Source organism: Pelobates fuscus, chromosome 2 (assembly GCF_036172605.1).
Source record: "Pelobates fuscus isolate aPelFus1 chromosome 2, aPelFus1.pri, whole genome shotgun sequence".
NCBI classification, from domain to species: domain Eukaryota; kingdom Metazoa; phylum Chordata; class Amphibia; order Anura; family Pelobatidae; genus Pelobates; species Pelobates fuscus.
The window spans coordinates 360,645,891-360,671,146 of NC_086318.1; the positions used below are offsets into that span (position 1 = coordinate 360,645,891).

At 38.5% G+C, this 25,256-nt stretch overlaps 1 protein-coding gene and 1 long non-coding RNA gene across 2 annotated transcripts in view; one reads left to right on the forward strand and one right to left on the reverse strand.

Moving 5' to 3' along the window:
• Positions 1-10,769, forward strand: part of BCL2L11 (BCL2 like 11) — a 189,589-nt gene extending 178,820 nt beyond the window's left edge. The window contains exon 5 of the transcript XR_010086627.1: positions 10,759-10,769. The gene's annotated coding sequence lies outside the window, so the exon portion shown is untranslated. The remainder of the gene's footprint in view (positions 1-10,758) is intronic.
• Positions 1-25,256, reverse strand: part of LOC134587360 (uncharacterized) — a 748,302-nt gene that overhangs the window by 242,227 nt on the left and 480,819 nt on the right. The gene's annotated exons all lie outside the window — the stretch shown is intronic.

A 25,256-nucleotide genomic window follows, 5' to 3' on the forward strand; every position in this document is an offset into this window, starting at 1 on the left:
ATGACATGTCACACATGTCATGTGTCCTTAAGGGGTTAAGGACACATGACATGTGTGACATGTCAAGATTACCTTTTATTCCATAAGTTTGGTCCTTAAGGGGCTAAACAAAACATACCCTCACACCTTACAACCTTAGGATGATGAATATGTTTGTTCCTACTAGGTAAAGGTAGGTAAAGGGTCTGTTGAATTTTCCTGAAAAGCTCTACTTTTATTGATAGCCATCGTCAAACTTTACAAAGATTGCCAGCCATTATTCTTCAGCTACTACACAAACACATCATTATTAAATGATCTTTTATGGTATAATCATAAACAGCAAATTGTAAACACTCAAATTGAAGAAATGCAATGTTCCTCCTTTTCAGACCAGACTTTATAAAGTTAAAGAGATACTCCCAGTGCCAAAACAACTTTCATTTAATGAAGTAGTTTTGGTATATAGATCATGCCCCTGCAGTCTCACTGTTCAATTATCTGCCATTTAGGAGTTTAATCTTTGTTTACGCAGACCTAGCCACACCTACCAAAGATGTGACCTACACAGCCTTCCCATGCACTTCCTGAAAATTGGTCGTTTTTTTAATTTCCCTTTAATTTAGCATTTCTTATCAAGTCTGTTATTTAATGTCTACTGTCTACAGCAACCTCCTGTGTGAAAGAGTTTTATTTCAATATCCTATATATATTCCAAAGAACACATTAAGTGAGAACAAAAAGGTTAAAAATGACAACATTTTGCTTATAACAATGCTTACATATATTAGTAAAACTAAATAAAAAGAGTTTAAAATATATTCATATATCAGTCCTGATTATTAAATACTTAATTTGTCTAGAATCTAAATGACTTTTTGTTAGCTAATGCTAACCCTATACCAACCCCCAAACTGTATACCAACCCTACCCCTAACCCTATACTTACAATAACTCTACCAATATACCTACCCTAACCTTAACCATAACATTACATTAACCATAAAACAGCATTAACCCTTACCTTATCCTAACACTAAATTCATACAAACTCTAACCCTACAACTATGCCTATCCTAACACTAGTCCTAACCTAACATTGACACAGTACTGATCACCAGCTAAATTTGCTAGTTAAAACAGTTGCCACCATCTGCAGTTGCCGCCATCTACTGGCTGTTTTCAGCATTACAAGGTAATATTGAGAATCAGACATGCCAATTACACTGTGGCAAAGGCCAGCATCGATTGAAATTAGCATGGGGCTATGCTGGAGGTGTACCGTGAGCACGTGCCAGACCAGAATCACTACAGCTTAGTGCAATCGCACAGGTGGCGTTCTCAAAGAATTTATATTTATATTGTAAAGCGCTACGAAATCTGTTGGCGCTATATAAATGGCAATAATAATAATAATAATAATTTAAAGTGCTATATGCAGTGCCCACTTTGAGTGCTCCATACAACTCATCAGTTACTCTGGGACCACTAAACTGATTAACTAGATTGATACCTGGGTCTCCCTGGTGTGATTTAACCAGGTTGTAGCAATAGACATTTAAATGTCTATTTAAAAGGCTGTAAATACAGCACATCTGTTCATCTGAGGCCACTGAAAATCGATTGATACCTGGTCCACCTCCCTTGTGTGAGCAGGGATTTAAATCTGGTCACAGCAAAATGTTAGTCTGTTCCATGGCGTCCTAACATTGGGAAGGGGTTAAGCTAAGTTTGCTCATTATTTTTTTTACTTTAAACAGAAACAATACTTTGTCTCTTTTATGTGATTATGTAGCAATGCATTATAAGAAAGCTGGAAGAATTTAGGAATATGGCACAAATACTTTTTAATAATTAGTATAAATAGGGGCATCTATTACAATACAGTATGTAGCAAAGAATGTAGGGTGCGATTAGTTGGAATAACCACTTCCCCAAGTAAACATACTATAACCGACAAAAACCAACTGCACACCTAATGGTTTAAATAAAATAATAGGCTTAATTTATTATAGCAAAAATAAAAGATAGACAATTGATATAGACACATATTTCAGCCCAAGGGCTTTGTCTTTAAATGCAGAAATTCGACTTAGAGTATATCAATGTAATACATACAGAAGGCACATAAAGCGATACTAGTGTACATAATAAATATTTTTTAAAAAATGAAAAAAATAGCAATAATAAAGAAAAATACTGTAAAAAAATACTTAGTGTTTCAGCTCATACTGTAAAAAAATACTTAGTGTTTCAGCTCTTAATCTTAACACATTGTGTGAGAGAGACACAAATAACACCCGACGTTTCAACCCAAAAAGCCCTTTTCAAGATATATTTGAATTCTTACTTTTGTACATACCACCGACAGTATCTATTATTTTCAGTAAACTGTCTGTAAAGAAAAAAACAAGTATATAGCCCATGTCTGCTGGAGTAGGTTGTAGACAACCATGAACTCAGTGTTTACAAAGTAACAGTTGGTCACATATTTCTGTGTATGTTTACATATCCAAGGGAATATTAAGGATAATCAACAGTGATTGTGGAGCAATTGCTAAACACGTCGTCTTCATATCATATGGAGTAACAGATGTTGTTTTATAGCTATAATCAAACCCTTGTGACATGAAATGGTATATGGCCATCTTTCTTTTGTCTGATGAAGCAGTGTAGTTCATACTGAACACAAGTAATCTAATTTCACTAAACATGGGATGCGTCTACTATTTAAGGTATTTAAATGACCACAAAAGACTCCTTTGGACAATGTATGTATTTGTGGCTATCTTTACATCTTCTATCATTTGGAAACATCGTGGATACTTTGCTTAGCAAACCGTCAACATATTGCGCTTCGGTCCTTAGTAAGTCAAGGATCAAACAAGGTCTGACGGTTAAAAGCAACCACAAAGGTAAACACTGAACTGTGCTGAGTTGAAAACAAAAACTCTGACCAACACAGTCATGTTGAGAAAATACAAAGCGGAGATAGCCGAGACATCTTACATCTTAACTATTTCAATGTATTTTTTTTTTTTTACAGATGTAATTTTCAATTCTCTGCAATTGAATACATCCATAATGATAGCCAAACCTCAGATGACATACTGATAATCATAGATTGACAATATTTGCTATCAGTGAATGAAAAATAATATATCTTCAGGAAAGCCCGCTAACTTTTTATATTGAGGCAAAGAGTGTCTACGATGGAATAAAGACATCTGTTTTTCATTCTATGACCTGTGAATGCGTTGTTCATAGCTGTTTTGTGTTTGTAGCTGGAGGTGCACTTGCTTGGGCTGACTGTATGTTAACTACCCCTAGCATGTAAGCTCATTGATCAGGGCCCTCAACCCCTCTGTTCCTGTGCGTCCAACTCGCCTCGTTACAATTATGTGTTTGTTAGTCCCCCCATTGTGCATGTGTTGGCGCTATATAAATAATACTAATAATGATAACAACTCATACTAACTCACACTAATTCCTAAGCAGACCGATACTTGTATGTCACTTTCTGGGCCCTTAGACTGCACATGGGTACCAGCTTACAATCAGTCTACAACCAGGAAAATGTTGACTACAAAATATCTCTGATTACAATGAGGACCTAATCTCTTGTTAAAATATGTTGTGGCGTATTAAAATATTGCTGCAATTTTGCTCCCTATACCTGCCGCCAGGGCCACCATCAGGTGGTGACAACCATGACGGTTGTCACGGGCCCAGCCGCCCTGGCCCCACGTGTAGCGGCGGAACTGCTGCCGGTGCAGTTGCACCGGGGCCCACATGCTGATTGGGCCTATCGGGTGGCCCAGGCACTTAGGGCCACCCGATGGGCCCTATATCTTCAGGGGCCCGGCCAGCGCTGTGGCCGTGTAATAGCGCGACTGGGCCCCTTTGAAAAAAAAACACAGCCGCAGCAAGTGCTGCTGGGCGGAAGTGGTCACTTCCTCCCAGCTCACTCCGCGCGGCAGGAGCACCAGCCAGGTCGTGAAGAGGGATACCCACGCCGAATCCTATCAGCCCCAGCCACCCTCCTGCAAAGAAAAGGTAAGAAACAGGAGGGTGGCTGAAAAATGAGCTCTGTGCGTGTGCGTGTGTGTGTGTATGTATGTCTGTATGAATGTATGTCAGTATGTATGTCTGTATGTATCAATGTATGTCTGTATGTCAGTATGCATGTATATATGTCTGTATGTATGTCATTATGAATGTATGTCTGTATGTATGCATGTATGTCTGTATGTCAGTGTGTCAGTATGAATGTATGTCTGCAGGTCATTATGAACGTGTGTATGTGTGTATGGGTGTCAGTATGCATGTATGTCAGTATGTATGTATGTCTGTCAGTATGTCTGTATATATGCATGTATGCCAGTATGAATGTATGTATGTATGTCTGTATGTATGCCATTATGAATGTATGTCTGTCTATGTATGTATGTGTGTATGGATGTCAGTGTCTGTATGCATGTATGTCTGTCTGTATGAATGTATGTCTGTCGGTATATCTGTATGTATGTATTTATGTATGCATGCCAGTATGAATGTATGTATGCCTGTTTGTGTGTATGTATGTATGTCGGTGTCTGTATGTATGTCAGTGTGTATGTATGTATGTCGGTGTCTGTATGTATGTCAGTGTGTATGTACGTATGTGTCTGTATGTCCTCATGCATGTGTGTCTGTATGTATGTTAGTATGTGTCTGTCTGTCACTATGTATGCCTGTGTGTCTGTATATGTGTGTATGTCTCAGTATGTGTGTGTGTGTCAGTATGTATGCCTATATGCGTGTATGTCTGTTTCAGTATGTGTGTCTTTTAGTGTGTATCTGTGCCCTTTTGTATCAGTGTGTGTGTTTGTGTCTGTGTGTGTATTCCTGTGGGCGGGATTTGGAGGCGGACCCTGTGGGCGGGATTGGAGGCAGGCCCCAGACCCTGAGCTGAGTTAGGGGCCCCAACATTTCTGGTTGTGGCCCTGCCTGCTGCTATGCTACTAACTGCTTGTCACAGCACCCTATACATGACACAATGTTGCTCGCGTCTTATTCGTTTAGGGTTAGGGTTAACGTGAGGGTTAGGGATAAGGTTAGGATAAGGGTAACTCATAGGGTTACAGATAGGAATGGGTTAAGGTTTTGGGGTTAGGATTTTATTTATATCAATTTATTTATCTCAGTTACAAGATATAATATTCTTATTCTTCAAATAATATTCACTTGACAGCATCAGTTATATGAATACAATACCAGTTGTATGTTACTGAATTGCTCGTGTTAGTACCAACATACACAGATCTGGAAACACTTAATCTGCAGTTTGTACCTGATGTGACCTATGATTCACACACAGATATCACGTTTGATAAGTAGTTTCATTATGATTGGTTGTCCTATCTGAAATGGAAGCCAGCTGTATAACTCGATAAACATTGCGTAACATCATCTTGCTAAAGCAGCGCTGTGTGTGTTAGTCTGACATGACAAAGCATAATAACTCAGCATGTATATATATGTCTGCCCTATAATTATACAACAGTATGAACACAATAGAGCCATTTAGCATAGTTTAAACTTGGATTCAATTCAAAGCTCCACCCATGTAGATGATGAGAAGAGAATGGGAACCTGCAGGTCTCTTAAAGGGAAATTATCCACTAAACAATTGACAATGGAATATCACATAATTTGACAAATAGGCAAGTTGATCAAATTATAAATAGCTATTTTTTTTATCCTATATTATATGATTCCTTTGATAATTTAAAGGCTTACTCAGAGCACCATAACCACTACAGCCCACAGTTGTGCTTATGATGCCAGGAGTACCCCTGGCACAGTAATGCAAAGCAGTTTGCCCTCTTACCTGTGACCGTGCCGGTTGTCAAAGGTCCTCCTGTGAGCTGCAGGAGTGCAAAGTAGGTCTCGCTAACCATTCATTGGCTGAGGGTGCCAGCTGACCGCTCTCAAACAATGAATGCCATTTAGTGCGTGTTCCTTGTTCTCGGTTGGCTAATGATGCACTTATGATGCTGCCGGAAGTGGAGTAATACTTACAGAGAGCAGAGAGGTTAAACTCCATATGTGCAGTGTTTCAAAGCTAAACACTAAACACTTCAAAGCTGCCTCCTTGACAGTCTCAGCCAATCTTATAGGAAAGCATTGTGATTGGCTCAAAACATCACTTCTGATGATGTCAGCTAAGCAGGCAGATCAGGGGCAAAGCCAAGAGAAGCAGACTGGTTTTACTATATATAGCGGGGCAGTGGGGCTAGATCAGTGTTTCCCAACCCAGTCCTCAAGGCACACCTACCAGTCCAGGATTTAAGGATTACCCAGTTTTGTCTAAGGTGTTTTTTCTTTTTTTTCTATAAACACCTTAGACAAAACTGGGTAATCCTTAAATCCTGGACTGGTAGGTGTGCCTTGAGGACTGGGTTGGGTAACACTGGGCTAGATGATGTTTTTAACACTATAGTTTGTGTTCCTGACCCTATAGTATTCCTTTAAATTAGCTTTTTTCCCCCATCATACAACCTTCACTTCCATAAATACCCAAATAAAATGTACTAGTAATACTTAAATAATACATATACTATACTCTAATAAACAAGTCTACAAAATAAAATAAAGGATAACTCTCATAGTCTAGTAGTGAAAATACAAAACCAACTAAAAATCGCAACATGCAAGTAAATAGGTTCTCTTTTAATTAGACTAATTGATTTTAAATAAAAAAAACTCACATACACACCTCCCACCCTATTTACTGTCACACAGCCTTTACTATCCCTTCACACAATTGAACTTCAATCCAATATTAACTCAAAAGAAAAGAAAGTATTCATTTTTGAGAGCTAATTCTTTTATATGCCTTAGAACTAACATCAAGTTTTACCCCATCAAACCATTCAGTGAATGACAGATAGAACAATCACAGTTAAATCTTTGTAAGAGAGGCTAGTAAGCCAGCTCTGCTGGGATTACTCATGCAACCATGTGAGTGATGAACACTTTGTAAAAAGAAATTATACCACAGCAAAGGATTCAGAAATCCTATGACTGGATACAGCATTTAAAGGGGCAACGGGCAGCCTAAAAGTAATAATATATAGGGTACATGATTTAAAGAACACTTTTTAGTTTAAGCCGTTTCTATACAACGTATCATTTTTGTGTTGGTAAAATAAATTCTATGCATTTGATTCTGCATTTTTTTTCAGTATTTTGTTGTCCAGTGCCAAACTCTACACCAGTGACAGCTGTCTCGTTCCTTAACCTCTTAAGGACGGCGGTAATTGTACGAGTTCTAATCAAAACAAAACCTGAAATTTGCACTATATGTCTGTTCAACCATAATTGACCTATTTCATATTAAGTGCACCCACACTTATTATATGTTGTTTTGTTCCGGAGAAACAGGGATTTCATTTCACATCAAATATTCATATATGAAACATAATTTGATATAAACAATTTTTTAGATATTAAGAAATATTGTTATGTTTTAAGTTCTGCATGACATTAACCATGAATGTCATAATACTGTTGACTTTTAATAAAACACCTATATTTGTGTCCAGAAATGTCTCACAAGTATAACAGTACCCCCCATGTTCAGGTTTTATAGTGTTTTGGAAAAGTTCCAGGGTTAAATGTAGGGCTTTCCCCGCTTTCAGTTTTTACACATTGAAATTTGCCAGATTTGCCAGAAAAGTGTGAGTAATACCACTATTTTATTATTGTGTATCTTTTACATACTGCACCATTGGAGTCTTGTTATTTTCTTTTTTTCTATATGTTCTTCTGAACTAAAAGCACATATCCGTAAAGACCTACTCCATTCTTAAGTGCCTTCCATATTCACGAGGATTGTACCATTCTGGACTTACGTAAAGTTTTCTGGACTTATATTTATATTTTTATTGATTTTAGGCGCACCCTTTCTCTGTTTTGTGTGACTTTTGTATACAAATCAAATACTGTCATATCAACTCTTACATCATAGAAAGGTATTCAGTGTAGCTTTGCTTTGCTTTGCACCCCAGACCTGCAACTCAGTAAGAGCTGTACATGCTGTATGTGGCACATTCAGTGTATGTTGTTATGATTTAACAGCCGAGGTGGAAAAATGACGATAGTAATTTTTGAAGACGCGGATAAATGACGGCATAGGAGATAACTCCAGAGTGCAACAGTTTTTGTGAAAGCTCAGAGAACACAAAATGTCATAGCTGAAGAAGGAAGATAGGGAAGGTAATATGAACATGATATAAGATGAAGGATGCTTAAGAGGAGATAGGGGATATGGCTAAAGTTAACGGGTAAAAACATGATGACCAAAAAGAAAGAGGAAAAATGACAAGTGACGAATGGTGGAGGGACACATGAAGGCTAAAGAAGTTAGGAGATATGTAATATAATATGTGAAGAATGGTGGAGGGACACATGAAGGCTATACAAAGACATGAAAGCTAAAGAACGTGTGCGATATCTAATCATAATGGGTGGATGTGCATGTGATTTTTGAAGATAGACAAAGGGACGCATGATGGCCACATGGTGCGAGATATGAGATATGATGCTTGAGGAAGTGTGGAAGGGCACATGATGGCAAAAGAAGGCATGAAATATCAAACACGAAAAAAGGTAGAGGGACATAGGACAAAGAAGATGCAAGATATGAAACATGACAGCTGAAGAAGGATGGTGGGGTACATGATGGTTGATGGACATGTCAAATCTGACAGCTGAAGAATGAGTCGAGGCAAGAAGATCTCAGGAGTAAGAAGTGGAGGTAGGTAAGGGTTTAATAAACATGTGCATGCAACAGTGATGGTAAGACAAAACCTAAACAAATCATTGCCTTTATTAGGCAGATTTTAGCCATTGTCCTACTAAAAAAAATATCCAATCTTATATATGGCAAGAGTGTAGTATATTTAAAAACAACTACATCTGTGCACATCAGTTAGTTTTAAAACTGTGTTATTAATACCACCAAAATGTGTGCACAGTTTCATTCATCCTTTCATTTTGAAAGGAGTATTTTCCCTAGAGTTATCTTTGGATACTGATCACAGACTACACAAGTAATGAGGGATTATAATTATCACACAAATACAGGTTAGAGAAGTCATATTTCATATGAAAATAAGTTATATTTACACTTGTGCAACCATGTGAATGAATGTTATTTCAGGAAGACTTGCATTCATAGGCATATTTTACTTCCAGGGAACCATTAAAAATTAAATAAAGCAAATGATCTCATATTTTATGTGTGAACTGGCAGTTTATTTATAGTCTATGGCAGACGGCCTGTTCTAAAAATGTCGACCGCAGTTATTCACTAAAGTGAGAATTCCTGGGAATTCTAAGTGAATTTTATAATTTTTGTCAAAATAACTGAATTATAAGATATTTTCCAAGTCAATGCTGTTCTCAGTTCTGCTATTTTGGGCTTTACATTTGAAATTTACTTAGTACTTCTGGTCCAATGAGTGAATTCAAAGACATAATATGTTGGGAATCCCTTTCTGACTCGCTTCTACATTCACTTTCTCAGTCCTTGGAGGTCCATACTTATGCTGAGACACATTTTACTATATTTATGGAAATATGCTTATGAAATAAAGCAGCACCTAATAGTTCTTGGTTTTTTTAGAATTTTAAAAACATTTAACAAACCCCACACCAGCATAATGACACCATCATCATCAGTCAGAAACGCTGATACAAGTCAGTGTTGTTTATACCAAATTCTGGTTCTATTAGAATCTTACAGCAAAAATAAAGATTCATCTGTAATCTATAGGGAAAATATGCATAACATAGTGGAACACAGTTTGTTACGCATCTATTTCCTTAAGATTACAGCGGTATCCTCTATCAGGTTTTTATACTATATTTTATAAGGAGAATTGCTGGGAGAGCCTCCTGGAGAAGCTGAAACGCATTCTCCTGCAACAGGACTGATATAAGTTAAGTTCTTATATTTGTGGTTGGAAACATTGTATGCTAATAATAGAGATTTGTCAGACCAGGAAAGGTTTCCCTTCTTCTATTGTCCAGTGTTTGTATGCAGGTAGCCACTGTAGCTGACATGAAAGGAACCCAGCGTGGTCTCCAGTCAACTTATTGCGTGTTCGGAGATGCTCTCCTGTATAACTGGTATTTCAGTTACTGTCGACATCCAGTTATTCTCTTCTAACATTTCTCGTTAACAAGACGGTTTTGCCCACAGAACAGATGCCCACCAGATTTTTTTTGCTTTTCACGCCATGTTTTGTAAATTCTATAGACAGTTGCACATGAGATCATCACATCTGGCCCAAGCAATTATTCTTTGGTCAAAGCCACTTATTTATTCTCTAATGAGATGTTTGTTTTGAACAATAATGGAACCTCTTGACCATGTCTGAATGTTTATATGCAATGAGTTGTTGATTCAGGATTAGCTGATTAGACCTTGAGATACTGCCGCAGGCTGATTAAATGTCTAACCAGCAGACGTATGTCTAATTGAGTGGATATTACAGGTCAATAAAACACTGCATTTCATGACAACTCTACACACGTTAAGTGATTTAATGTATCTATTACCTATAATGTAGAGGTCTCAAGAACGTGATCCTCAATGACAAGGTGAATGAATATTGTTTTTCCCTATCTCTTCCCAGTGCTGACATGTTCGGTATGTAGCTACAGATGACAGATAGCAGATAGATTTCAGGACCTTAAAACCTACTACAACTCTATACTTTTGGAAAGTATGAAATCAAAATCTGACACAAAATCTATCAACTCTTTGAAACAAGTTTTATCAACGATCTTTTTAAAGGGAACCGAAAATAATAATCTTTTTTTGTTGGGACTATACGTTCCCTTCTATTGTTTTGAAATCGGTCCACCCCCTTTCATGTTGCAAAAGTGAATTTAAATAGATTTTACTAATCTCATTCCCAGTACGCTGCAGCTACTCACTCTGCTTCCGTTAGCAAGCCTGCTGATATCTTCTGCATCCTCTACAAGAAGCACTAAGGGCAAGACAGGCATGAGCAGCAAAATGCCGCATTCGTCCAATCAAACGCTTTCTATAGGCAGCATTTGATTGAAGAACAGAGTCTGATTCAGGAATTAGAACAGCCATTAGAAGTGTGTTTAGTCCTGCAATAAAAACATAACATTTTCTACAGAATGGCAATGCTTTACATTGCAGGGTTAAAACGACAGTGGAACTGCACCCAAAACACTTAATTGAGATAAAGTGCTTTGGACGTCTATAGTGTCCCATTAAACTTTATGTAATCTACATCTACAAATATATTATAGTCTCACACGTTGCTACAAATTATTTAAACCTAGTTTGCTATAAAAAAACAAACACACAATTAGATTGGGTCTTGTCAAAGCCAGGAACTGACATTTGCAATTGTAACAAGCCCTTTAAAAAAAAAAATAATCTTACTTAGTGCCGGAGATTTTACCAGCTCACTGGCTGTAAGTGATTAAGTGATTAATGTCTCCGGATTTGTATGAAAGGGTGCACAATGTTTATATTTAAATAAGCTCCCAAACTCCAAAAGTTCAGTTATGCTATAATGAGCAGCCTGGAGATATTTACTTTAAGCGTGCTTCCCGTAATGTCAGAACAAGCTGCCAAAACGTAATTAACACTCACACAGCTCCCTGGTACCTTAAACAACATGCCTCATACTATGGATGCCCAACCTTGGCATGAACTTTGCATGTGTGGTGTCTGAATAATATAGTAAATATATTTCACAAACATCTACACTGCCAAGATCAGACACTACTGTCAGCTATATTGGGTGCGATGTCTTTCCAGCCACTGTTACAATAAACTGTAACCATTGTACGCAATTAGTCGAAATAAACAATATGGTCGTTGCTGTTATTGCATTAAGTGTGGCGTAGGCTAGTTGATCTTCTTTAATAGTGAGCTGCCTCTAGGCGTTTGCAAAGTAAGAGTGAGCTAAGTACATTTTGTATAGCGTGAGCTTTTAAAGGGACAGAAAATCCTTTATTTGCCCAAGAAGTGCTTCGTACAAGGTACAAAGCCGAGCACCTACATCATGGCTTTATGTGTGAACCTCGTCATAGATAAAAGTAGATTCAGTTTTGACTGTGATTGTTTTCCATATAATGATTAAGCCTAGGCCTCAGATTTAATGTGCACTTGAAGGGATCTACCTGGCAAGTGGTTTCAACCTATGGTTAGGGTTGGAATCTCAGTGTATTCTACACGATGACTGAGTTCTTCCAACTGGTTCAGTGTGTACTCATGATATATAAAACATGACAACTTAATTTAGACCTTTGGTTCATAGTCCCACATGACAACAGGTTTAGTCAAAGTGCATGTAATGTATAGTCAAAGTGCATTAGAAATAGCAAGTATCAGGTGCTAGTCCAATGTGCAGTAATTGGGCATTCTGGATAGTTAGTAAGTACTGAGCACTGGTTTAATTTACAGTCCGAGTGCATTCTAACTTTAAAATAGCACAGGCACTGGATCAGTGGATTCCACTTGCTAACTTGGTATAAGCTGTTAATTTAGTGTTCTAAAACCCAGGCAACACCATATTTAACTAAATAAACACAAAGGTGTTGGAAATGAAGATATAGAGGAGGATTGGCCACTTCCACTAGGGGCCTGGCTAAGGGACCGGAAAAAATGGGGGTACAAACCGGAAAAAAGAATGAATTTGACCCAAGATTGAAAGATGAAAACCAAGTAATCACTTTGTCAACATTTACACTTAAAACACATCATCTTTCACTTCTTAACAAAGGTCTGTCTTTTGTACCTACCCCTAACTCCGAAAAATTCGACTGGATAAAAGATACGAATCTGTTCGGTAGAAAATTGGCCTTGAATGTGGTTCATAAGAGAAAAAAACAAAAACTGGCCAAGGAAGACGGTTTTTCTAACACTGACTATCAGCACTACCAAACACTACTATCTCTACTAGACGAGCAGGATCCCATTCAACCTCTTACCATTCTCAAGCCAGAAAGCTGGTTTACCCCCAACTTTAAGGAAGTATCTAGCGTAGATCTCTTTATAAAAATGACCACCAATGAAATTGAGTCCTTAGAGACCCCTACCAGATGTGGAGACAATATTACCACAGCAGAAAGAAGAGCCTTGTTTGAATTAAGCCATGAACAAAACCTGGTCATTAAGGCCTCTGATAAAGGTGGTAACATTGTCCTTTTGGACAAAAGTAAATATATTGAGATGTGCATGGAACATCTTCAAGATGTACAGCACTATAGCCATCTTCCTAAGGATCCTACCACAGAATATCTTATTGAACTAAAAAGCATCTTGGAAGCAGCAGAATTGGATGGCATCATTAGCAATAATGAATACAAATTCATCATCCCCAATATGACTCCAACAATTGCCACCTTCTACTGTCTTCCCAAGATCCACAAGAACCCGGTTAATCCCCCCCGGTAGACCAATTGTCTCAGGCAATGGTTCTATCACTGAGAGAAGTAGCCAATTCTTGGATAAATTATTACATCCCTTAGACTAAAATCTCATCTTCAAGATACTAAACAGACATTGTTACTACTTGAAAATCTAGAAGTCCCCCCTTACTGTATGTTGGGCAGTTTGGACGTTGTAGCCCTTTATAACAACATCCCACACAGTATAGGCCTACTAGCTACGTCCTATTTCTTAAACAAAACACCAGGCTTTACAGCAGCACAAAGCGACTTCATTATCAAATTATTAGAATTCGTTCTGACGCATAATTTCTTTGTCTTCAATGGTCAATACTACCTGCAACTCAAGGGGACAGCTATGGGGACGGCGTGTGCTCCCAGTTACGCCAACCTATATCTAGGTTGGTGGGAAGAAACCATATTGCCAGCCGTCACCAAGGACCAGTATGACACATGTATCTATAGTTGGCATAGATACATTGATGACATACTGGTCTTTTGGTTAGGATCTGTGGAAAAATTTCAAAATCTGGTTAGAGATCTAAATACCAACACCATTGGCCTCCAACTCACACATGTGATAGATTCTTAGCATCTGGTATTTTTAGACCTCAACATAAATTTATTTTTTTGGAAGATGGTAAGGTGGAAACTGAACTCTTCAGAAAAGACACTGCTACCAATAGCTTGCTCCACTGGACTAGCTATCATCCTGTAAAGCTGAAGTCAGGTATACCCTTCGGCCAGTATTTACGCGCAAGGCGGAATTGCTCCACCGAAACAACTTTCCTAAGGGAAGCCAAGAAACTTAGAACTATGTTCAAACAGAAAGGTTATCCAAACAGAATCCTAAAACGAGCCTTTCAACGAGCACTACTAACAAACAGAAGTGAAAGCCTAAGAAATAACAAACCCAAGCTTGAAACAAAAATTACTCGTTGTATAGGCACCTACGATCTATATTGGGATCAAGTACAAAAGATAATGGCACACAACTGGCCGATACTCCAACATGACACAGACCTTGGTGAAAGTATTGGCAATTATCCCCAAATTACTGCACGCAGGGCCAAAAACCTGAGAGACATCTTGGTTCATAGCCATACTGAACCCACCAAACCATCACAATCTACATGGTTAACCCAGACTACTGGAATCTACCGCTGTGGACATTGTAAAGCATGTCAATACATCAAACCCACAAAAACAGTTATAAGCTCCATAACGAAAAAAGAATATAAAATCAAGGCGTTCATCAACTGTAGCTCTACTCGAGTGATTTATTTGATCACATGCAGTTGTGGTACCCAGTACGTGGGCAAAACCTACCAACAACTAAAACGCAGGATACTACAGCACATTTGTTCCATCACCAACTTAAACATCTCCACTCTAGTATCAAACCATGTCCGCAACTACCCTCAGGCTGATCCAACACACCTTACATTTCAGGCATTGGAGAAATTAACTTTAAACTCCAGGAAAGGAAACTTCAACAAAATTCTCCTGATGAAAGAGTCTAGATGGATCTACCTCTTGAAAACATTAACACCTGAAGAGCTCAACTTCACCCCCCTTCATACACCAATAAATAACTTGGTTAATTCCGACGATTTATTACCATTACCGTCAGACATTGTGGAATAATAGCATCTGTCTAACCACATGTCTTCTCTACCAGTATATACATACAAAATTACACTGAAGGGACTTAGAACCTTATATCTCGGAGTCTAACCCATCTCTAATATATCTTGGGGCATTTTTCTGTCCTTTTAACCTGATCCCATCCGAAGTGTGCACAACTTTGTTGGTTCACCTATGAATCAGTTATGGTTCCTCTGACCGCTCATTGCTACCTTTGGGGACTTAATATCCTATGGTACACATCTGTATTTACTAACTTGATCTGAGGGTTTACCCATTACTAATGAATAAGGACATCCAGCTCCCATTCGGCAGTAATATATATAATATCCAAATGTATACTTATTGGCTGCCCTTTACCTTTATGTATAATTCTGCATATTGGAAGTCAATTCTGTATTATATTCCCCAGCGAGAGCCCTGTTTCACAATCTAACACGGTCATTGAATATTTTTATTCATCCGTTTTTTCCTTCTCCTCTATTATTTCTTTTACCTTTATCATTATTTGTGCAAGGTTAATTTCCAGCACTATCTTCTTTTATTTACAGTATGTAATTTTCAATTTAATTCTTATTCTCCCTTATGATCGAAGTGTTTTTTTAAACTGTACCAACTACTAAGTATTGAAGGGGTTAAGTAACTCACCCGACTTAGCCCCGCCCCCTCATTTCGTCACTATGGACGTAATGAGTATTCACCAATTGGGTAATGGTTCTTGTTATCCAATAGAAATACTTACCTCTAGATTTAAACCAGACGCAGTGTACCGACCGTTTCCCCTCTGACGAGCCAGGTCGGGCGAAATGCGCGCGTCAGGGTGTCCTAGAGTACTTCTCCTATGACTTAGAGCGAAGTACTTGTATCTGCGACCATGCTACTTACCTTTAACTATTTCTAATTCACCTTTAACAGTAGAGGCTTTCAGTGCGCTAATCGACTCTATTGAGCACACTGATTTAAGAATTAGTTATCGATGGATTTATGTATTTCACTACCTTATTTTGTATCTTGACCAGTGGGATTAGAGTGAGGTGCCCTCGAAGGCACAGTCTATAGCACAGCTCTAGCGTTAGTAACAGGTGGTCTCTGTTCAGCATTGCTCTATCCTTATTACAGCTATTCTCAGTGCTTCTACCTACTATCTTTCCGTTATAGTAACGGCTTCTCTACTGTCAATTTATCTTAGTTGAGTGGGATGATAGATAGGTGCCCTCAAAGGCACAGGGACAGCTTTTGCTATAGTATTTACTTAACGTCTTAGCACAGCTTTATACTATACTGTTTTATTCATCGCTTAAATCTTCAGCGTTCTGTATAACAGCAGTTTTATTAGAGATAGCTGATTTATTACGAAACATCAGACCATTCGTGATCACAGGCTTCAGTTATTTTGTTGCTAACTTAACTGGTGTCTTCGTTACGATATACGCAGAGATAGCTGCCTCATTACATAACACCAGACCTTTAGCGTTCACAGGCTCCGGTTACTAGCTGCTAACATAACTGTTGGTACTAGATATGCAGAGATAGCTGCTTTATTACGTAATTTAGACCATCAGCGACTATAGACTCCAGCTACATTGTTGTTAACAGTACAGTTGTGACCGTTACTATCTCTCCGTTCTCACGGGGAGCTGTGCTCTCTTCTTTTGTCCCTACATATATATCTTATTATTCATATCTTCCTTACCAGACTGGCCCAATCCCCTAATACTTTATGCATCGCAATTTTTTTGCTGCTAATTAGCTTTGGAGATCTCCCTCATATCTACCAAGTAGCCTGGGGTTTGCTTACCAGTCCCATCAATATTTTGACGACCGCGTTAAGAACGAAAATAGATATATGGTTCTGGCTGATACTTGTTTTCTTTTTATTTATACACCTATTTGGGGTTTTAGTTGTAGCACTATTTTTTTATTTACACTTTTGTACACTAGCACGTTGTGGTTTTAATATTATTGAATAAAATTTATTTGTTTTTCTTCATTTACCTACTGAGCATCTGACTCTACCAGTGGTAGACTTTGCCTTACAGTTAAATACTCTGTTGAGATTATCATACTTTTCTCTGAATATACACATATCTGAGTAATAACTCACTACATACAGGTACACTTTCTGTCCTCCTTTGTTATGTTACATTTGGGGTTACCCCCCGTTCTCTAAAGTGTACCTTCCAGTTGGCTCTTTCGTTGCTCTTTTTGTTCTATGGCACAAAACAAAGTGCTGGGGAAAAATAACAAAAAAAACATATACGTTTAATTTATTTGTACACTAAGAATAAATATAGGGGGACAGGCCGACACTAGCCTAATGCATTATGGGCTATTAGCTACCCATATGCCAGGCACCACTGAAAAAGGAAGAGTACAAGCATTCTGATAACAATATAAAGAAATAAAAACATAGTTTATTTTTTGTAACTAAACGATTCCCATAACAGATTCCTTTAAAGACACAGTAGCTGTGATACAGTAGCTGTCAGGAAGTCTACATTAACAAACACATTTAAAACACATTGCACAATGTATGTGTTCTTTATTGCTGTCTGAGCAGGTCTTAAGATGAAACATTTAACAGTACGTGTTACATGTTTAGCCAGTATTTCATAGGATTCTATGATTTATTTCCCAAACTCAAGTGACATTTCTTGTTTCAAAGCAGCCACTTCAATGGATAAGCATCATCATTGGGTCTCTGGAGCGTAGCCAATTCCACTTCCCCTGCACTAGATTAGCCACATTTTTTTTTTTTTTACAAATGTATTACTCTAGTACTTTGAAAGCCTTAAAATAAAGCAGAATAATACGAGAGGTGAAATAAATAGGATATGGAATTCACATATTTTATTGGAGGGAAAGAATTACTGACACTCTTTGAATGTAACATAATTTAAGGGAACCATGGGATACAGCCAGCAATATAGAAAATTACTTTTGCACTTGCATTACTAGCACCTACCAAAGAACTGACAATAAGTCGGTTTGTAGAGATGTCATTATCCAAGTGCTCACAAAGACCTACCTGAAGACTGAATAATTGCAAATCCTGTTGTATTGGTAAACTGACTCTTGAGACCCCTAATGCATTTTAACTTGCTAAAATGCTTTATGTGTAAAGAGTGTGTCCTATTTTTTTCATTGTGCAAAAAGTGGACATATCAATAGGAATAGGCACTTTTATAAATTAACCTGGTTACACCCCACTGGCTATCAATCAGACAATTGGTTTATTACTTCCTGGTTTGGTTAGCTCAGTTGAGTGAAACTCAAGAGGCAGCATTTGCCCAGAGCACCTGCCTTGAAAATACTTCTTATTGAGCAGCATTGGGAAGTCTGTGATTGGACAGCCACATAAAGTCTGGGCGTGGTAAGAAGGAGATGGTTTTCAAAGGCTGCAGACGAGATCTGCAGATTTTGCAAGCAGGTTTTTTTAGATATAACCTCAATGAAAAAATGCATAATTAAATGCATGCGTGTTTTCATCGGGGTATATCTACTAAACATATATTTATATACATGCTAGTAATATTAATAGTCAATGAACCAAGAGTTGTTCTGATTCATGATGAAATCTCATGATGTTAGTGGGCAGATTAAATTAAAATTATTTGTAAGAACAAAGAATATATATAGAATATACTAGCCAGTAACTTAAAGTGACACTTCACTGCCCAAATAAAAAATAAATAAAAATCACTGTTTAGTTGATATACTGCAAATAAAAATTTGCATGCTTCTAATTATACATTTTTCCATTAGAGTTATATCTAAAAACAGCTTGCAAAAACTGCAGATTTCTTGTCCGCTGCCTTTGCAAGCCCTCCCCTTCTAACCCCGCCCAGACTTTCTGTAGCTGACCAATCATATAATTCCCAATGCAGCTCAATGAGAAATGTTTGCAAGGCAGGTGCTCTGGGCAATTGATGCATCTTAAATTCAGTGCAAATAAGCTAACCAAAACAGGAAGTAACAAGGCCTGTTGTCAGCTTGAAAAAACAGGGGGGTGTAGCCAGTCTAATTTATAAAAGTGGTGATTGCTATTGAAATCTGCACTATTTCCAAAATGAAAAAAGAGGACACAGTCTTCACACATGAAGCTTTTCAGGAAGCTAAAGTTCTTTAGTGGTCTGGAGGGTTCCTTTAAGATACACATCAATGATTAACTAACTTATTTTTGGAATCCAGAAATGTTCACTATAGAGATGTAAGTATATTGATACATTATTCATTGTTATTGTATGAATATTAGTGACTAAAAGAAAAAAAGAACAGCTTGAAGAATGGAGGGCAAAATGTTGTGTACAGTGATGAAAACCTAAAGGAATAATAACACTTAACATGAATGAAGATTATAACTTGTTCAATATATTTATAATAAAAAGTGTATCATGAGATGTCCTGTATGACTACATACTAAATCTTGTCAAACAATTACATCACAGGGGTTGTTACGAGCGATAAGTGAACTCAGACTTGTTCGATGTCATAGAAATTCATAATAAGTCATTTTACACATTAGGGACAAACACAAGAGGGTGAGGAGAGGACTAGTAAATTATTTGAAAAGAGGTGAATTTCATATTATTTTAGATTAATGCATTATCTAGTTCAATATTTCACAAACCAGTCCTCAAGACCCACCAACAGTCCAGATTTTTTCAGGTTTTGTAATCTTCATTGGAATAAAACAAGGAAATATATAAATCCTATTAGTGGGGCATGGGGACTGGTGATGTAGCTAATAATATGGGGGGTGTCAATCCTCTCTGGAGTGTGCACTGCGTGTATGTATGTAAATACACGTCATGATTCAACATTTGGTATTCTTGCCTGTGTGCTTTTTCAGCCAATCAGTAACTAAGAAAGCAAAATAATAATAAACATTTATTGGGCTCTACATTAAGACAATAACCAAATAAAAGATTGCTCGTAACATCACACACAGTATGGAGAGAAATGTTTAAGGGAGCATCATCACCCAGTCCACCAATCATAAAGATAGGTCCATCCATATAAATGATGTAACAAACACTCATTGCAACAAAGGAGTGAACACACAACTAAGTCAATATAAAATGCAAAGTATATAACAAAATATTAAGTTACCCTCACTACAGAGATTTGTTGCAGAATCCTGAAAGCAATGGGAAACAATCACTTGCAAAAACACAAAACACTTGAAGTGGGATATATAATACCTAAAGTCAGGATATCAATAGGTATACTGAATTGTGTTTATATATAAACATAAGAAGGATACATGACTATCAAATGCCTTTCTTTAACAGCCAGTGGAGCTTCCCTGTCTGTCTAATGTTGAGACCTGTGGAACTAAACCACTAAGTTCTACGTTTTGCACTATTGCATCATTAGTGTCCATTTGTCACTGGTTGCAGAGGCATGACACAGTGTACATCAACACAGAATATTCATCACAGTAGCCTGGTGTACAGTTACCATTAAAGGATCACTCTAGTTCACAAAATCACAAAACCGTATAATAAAGTAGCTATGGTGAAAAGATCCAGTCCATGCAGACTTTAAACAAAATATTGAATTCCATAGATGACAAAAAAAAAAAAAAAAAAAAACATATTTTGTGTGTAGGGCTGCTTTTTCTTGGCTGTCAATCAGCCAGCTGGAATAATCTCTTCCTGGCTGGAAACATTGGTTTAGTACATCTTTGTGACATCACGGAAAAAATGCACTGAATGCTGAACCCAGACACAATGGACACAGTTTCATCCCGTGCCTGTCCCAATGACAGCTAACATATTCAACATATACAAGGGTTGTGCAGCCATGCATAAAAGGTCCTTGCAAGTTGCAACTGGTAGCAGGCAGCTCCTGTCATGCCCAGTGTGATTCTGGTTGAAGCTGGTGGAAGTACTAACATGATGAGGCAACTACTTGATAGACAGATCATTTGGAATATAGCTCGGATCCAGGGGCGGACTGACAGGTCGGGCAGATCGGTCACTGACCGAGGGCCCGAATCAGTCAGGGGCCCGGCAGCACAGCCATGCTTCTGCTGTGGAGATCAGAGATCTCCACAACAGAAGAAGTTAAAGAAAGTGCTGTAAGAAGGTTGCAGGGGGCCCATAATGAGTCGAAGGGCCCCTGCAACCCATCACTCTGCAAATACCTCCCCCCCCCCCATCATTCAGTGAGAGACCTGGCAGCATACCTCTCACTGTCACTCTGCCAGGTCTCCTCTATCTCTGCCTGCTCAGTGCTCAGTGTGAGGATGGGAGGGGGGCAGGAAGTGACATCACCCGCTGCTTCCCTCTCACACGGAGCACTCACAGCATGGATGGAGGGTGAGAAGAGGAGCCTGGCCTGACAAGTGCTGCTCCAGGAGATGGAGGGAGAAAACATAAGATTTTACAGGTAAGCAGGCCCACACTGCCCCCCATACACACACTGCCCCCCCATACACACACTGCCCCCCATACACACACTGCCCCCATACACACACTGCCCCCCCATACACACACTGCCCCCCCCATACACACACTGCCACCCCATTATACACACACTGCCACCCCACCATACACACATTGCCCCCCATACACACATTGCCCCCCCATACACAAGCACACTGCCACCCCACACACACTGCCCACCCATATACATACACTGCCTAACCATATACATACACTGCCCGCCCATATACATACACTGCCCGCCCATATACATACACTGCCCGCCCATATACATACACTGCCCGCCCATATACATACACTGCCCACCCATATACATACACTGCCCACCCATATACATACACTGCCCGCCCATATACATACACTGCCCGCCCCTATATACACACTGCCCACCCATATATACACACTGCCCAACCATATATACACACTGCCCAACCATATATACACACTGCCCAACCATATATACACACTGCCCAACCATACATATACACTGCCCACATATATATATATATATATATATATATATATATACACACACTGCCTATCCATATACATACACTGCCCACATATTATATATATATATATATATATATGTGTATACACACACACTACATACACTGCCCACCAATATATATACACACACACACTACATACACTGCCCACCGTTATATACACACAGACTGCATACGCTGCCCACACATATACACACACTGCATACACTACCCACCCATATATGCACACACACTGCATACACTACCCACCCATATATGCACACACACTGCATACACTACCCACCCATATATGCACACACACTGCCCACCCATATATACACACACACTGCCCACCCATATATACACATACACTGCCCACCCATATATACACATACACTGCCCACCCATATATACACATACACTGCCCACCCATATATACACACACACTGCCCACCCATATATACACACACACTGCCCACCCATATATATACACACACACACACACTGCCCACCCATATATATATATACACACACACTGCCCACCTATATATACACTGCCCCCACACACACACCATATACATACATACATACATTGCCCCCACACACTGCCCTCCCCATACACACATTGCCCCACACACACATACACTGCCCCCACACCATACACATTCACACACTGCCCCCCATACACACATACACTTCCAAAACACACACACACACCCTACACCCCCCCCCCCCCACACACACACACTGAACCTTTCACACACACTGCACCACTCACACACACCACTGCTCCTATGCCCTACTACAGCCTCATGTCCCAGCAGACCCCAGGTAAGTTGTCAAACTGTTCTCAAACAGTTTGACTACTTACTTTAAAATAATTTTTAACATTTACTTAGTCCTTAAAGGACCATTATAGGCACCCAGACCACTTCAGCTCAATGAAGTGGTCTGGGTGCCAGGTCCCTCTAGTTTTAACCCTGCAGCTGAAAACATAGCAGTTTCAGAGAAACTGCTATGTTTCACTAAGGGTTAATCCAGCTTTTAGTGGCGGTCTCACTGACAGTTCGTTAGAGGCGCTTCCGCGATTCTCACTGTGAAAATCACAGCGAGAAGACAAGCTGGACGTTCATAGGAAAGCATTTAGTAATGCTTTCCTATGGGCGGTTTGAATGCGTGCGCGTCTCTTGCCGCGAATGCGCATTCGAATCTGACGTTGGCAGAGGAAGGAGAATTCCCCAGAGCCGAGGGAGCTCGGCGCAGGAGAAAGGTAAGTGGCTGAAGGGGTTTTAACCCCTTCAGCCCAGCGGTGGGGGGGGACACATAATGACCCTATAGTGCCAGAAAAACAAGTTTGTTTTCCTGGCACTATAGTGCTACTTTAATATTTTGTCTTTGAAGGGCCCTGGATCTAATTTTGTCCGGGGGCCCAGAAGGCTGTCAGTCCACCCCTGCTCGGATCAACCTATATCAATGGCTGGCTGTGCCTGATCAGGTCCACAATAGCTTTATAAGCAAGTCACAATGTTAATGGACGCATACATTGTAATACAATACAATGTAAACTTAGAACTTCAACTCACACCGCCCTAAAATATGTGTTTTATATGAATCACTAACAGGGTTATTCACTAAAGTGAGAATGTAAAGTGAATTAAAAGTGAATTTCAAATTTAAGGTCAATATAGCCGAATTATCCAATTATCCAATGGAAAAATGAAGTCTGCGGTGCTTTTAGTTTAAAATTTAAAATTCACTTTGAATTCTCACTTTAGTAAATAGGCCTTTAAATCTGAATGAAGCAATATTTAATGAGATACGTCCTCATTGTTTCCTTATGAAAAGCATTGGTTTAGATCTTAGAAATGTTATGCAGTGTGCACATTTTAGTAAACATATATATTTTTTTGTTGCATCTCTTAACTATATGTTTTTTTTAGACATGGAGTTTCCCTTTAAAATGTGCCAGACCAATAAGTGAGCATAATTTACATTATGTGTGTATCCAGGCAAAGGAAGCCGTATGCTAGGCTCTACAAATGAATGTTAAGGAGAAGATGCCTATAGATTTTTGGGTACCTTTTAGAGATTAATATACATGTTTTTTAAATTGACCTATTTTAAGCAGTATGGTCTGATCTCAAGAAAGTGAAAGGTAAAATTTAATATAGAAAACATTTGTTTTCTTAAAGAGATAGTTTATCCTAACTCAAATTTTTATTGTTGTTTTAAATAAAAACGTAACTGTAATTGGAATCCATGGTTCTTAAATACTATAAAGGATTTCTTAGAAGACTACAATATTGTATTAACAGTAGGACACAATGCAATTAGTTTATTGTGTGCGTGTCTGAGTGGTTACTGTAGGAATCTATAAATTTATATAGTATTATAAACAGGGCAAACACTACCATTAACAGCTTTGTAACAATGAATTGCAAGAATCTGCTATTATAAAATGTTCTAAAGCTGTGCCTGTATGTTAAAAGAATTAAATAAACCAAGGGGGCTGAATTAAAATGTTAATAGCTCCCACCCTATACTCGAGCAGTCCATGCCATGTATTAGAAAAGCCCACTTAGAGGACTGAGATGAATCTAATTACAGTCCAGAGAACGCTCTTCTACTAGCAGTTTAGATTAGAATACACGAAATGAGACAGTCAAATCTACTTCAGACTTGTGGTTTTATGAAGAGAATACTCAACACCAACAGATAAGGCAGTTCACATTGTGCTGATGACTTATCTTTCATAATTTTCAGCCTCATGTTTGTCTAACCAAAGAAACACAAACAACAATGCTATGCCAAATATTACAATTCTGCATTCTGTACAATAAGTTACACAGGGAGTTTTACTGTCACCTTGTTTGGCCCGATTGAAAACATGTTTTACTTGTGGGTGACACAGTTTTTCACGTTAGAACATTTTGTAACAATTCACTTTTTGCACACTGGACAACATGACATGCACTTCCCTTCTCTCTCAGTACAAGCTTGTACGTTCTCCCACAATACCACAATGAACATAAACTAACCCTGCTTCTCTAGGTCTAACAACTGTAGCAGTAAACTCTAAAGAAGCATCATAGGATCGGTGAACCAAGACTGCAAGTAATATCTTATTTATTCACAACCAATTAGCAAATATCTCCATAGTCATGCTATAAATGTACATGGGCTTATTTGGCAAGATCCT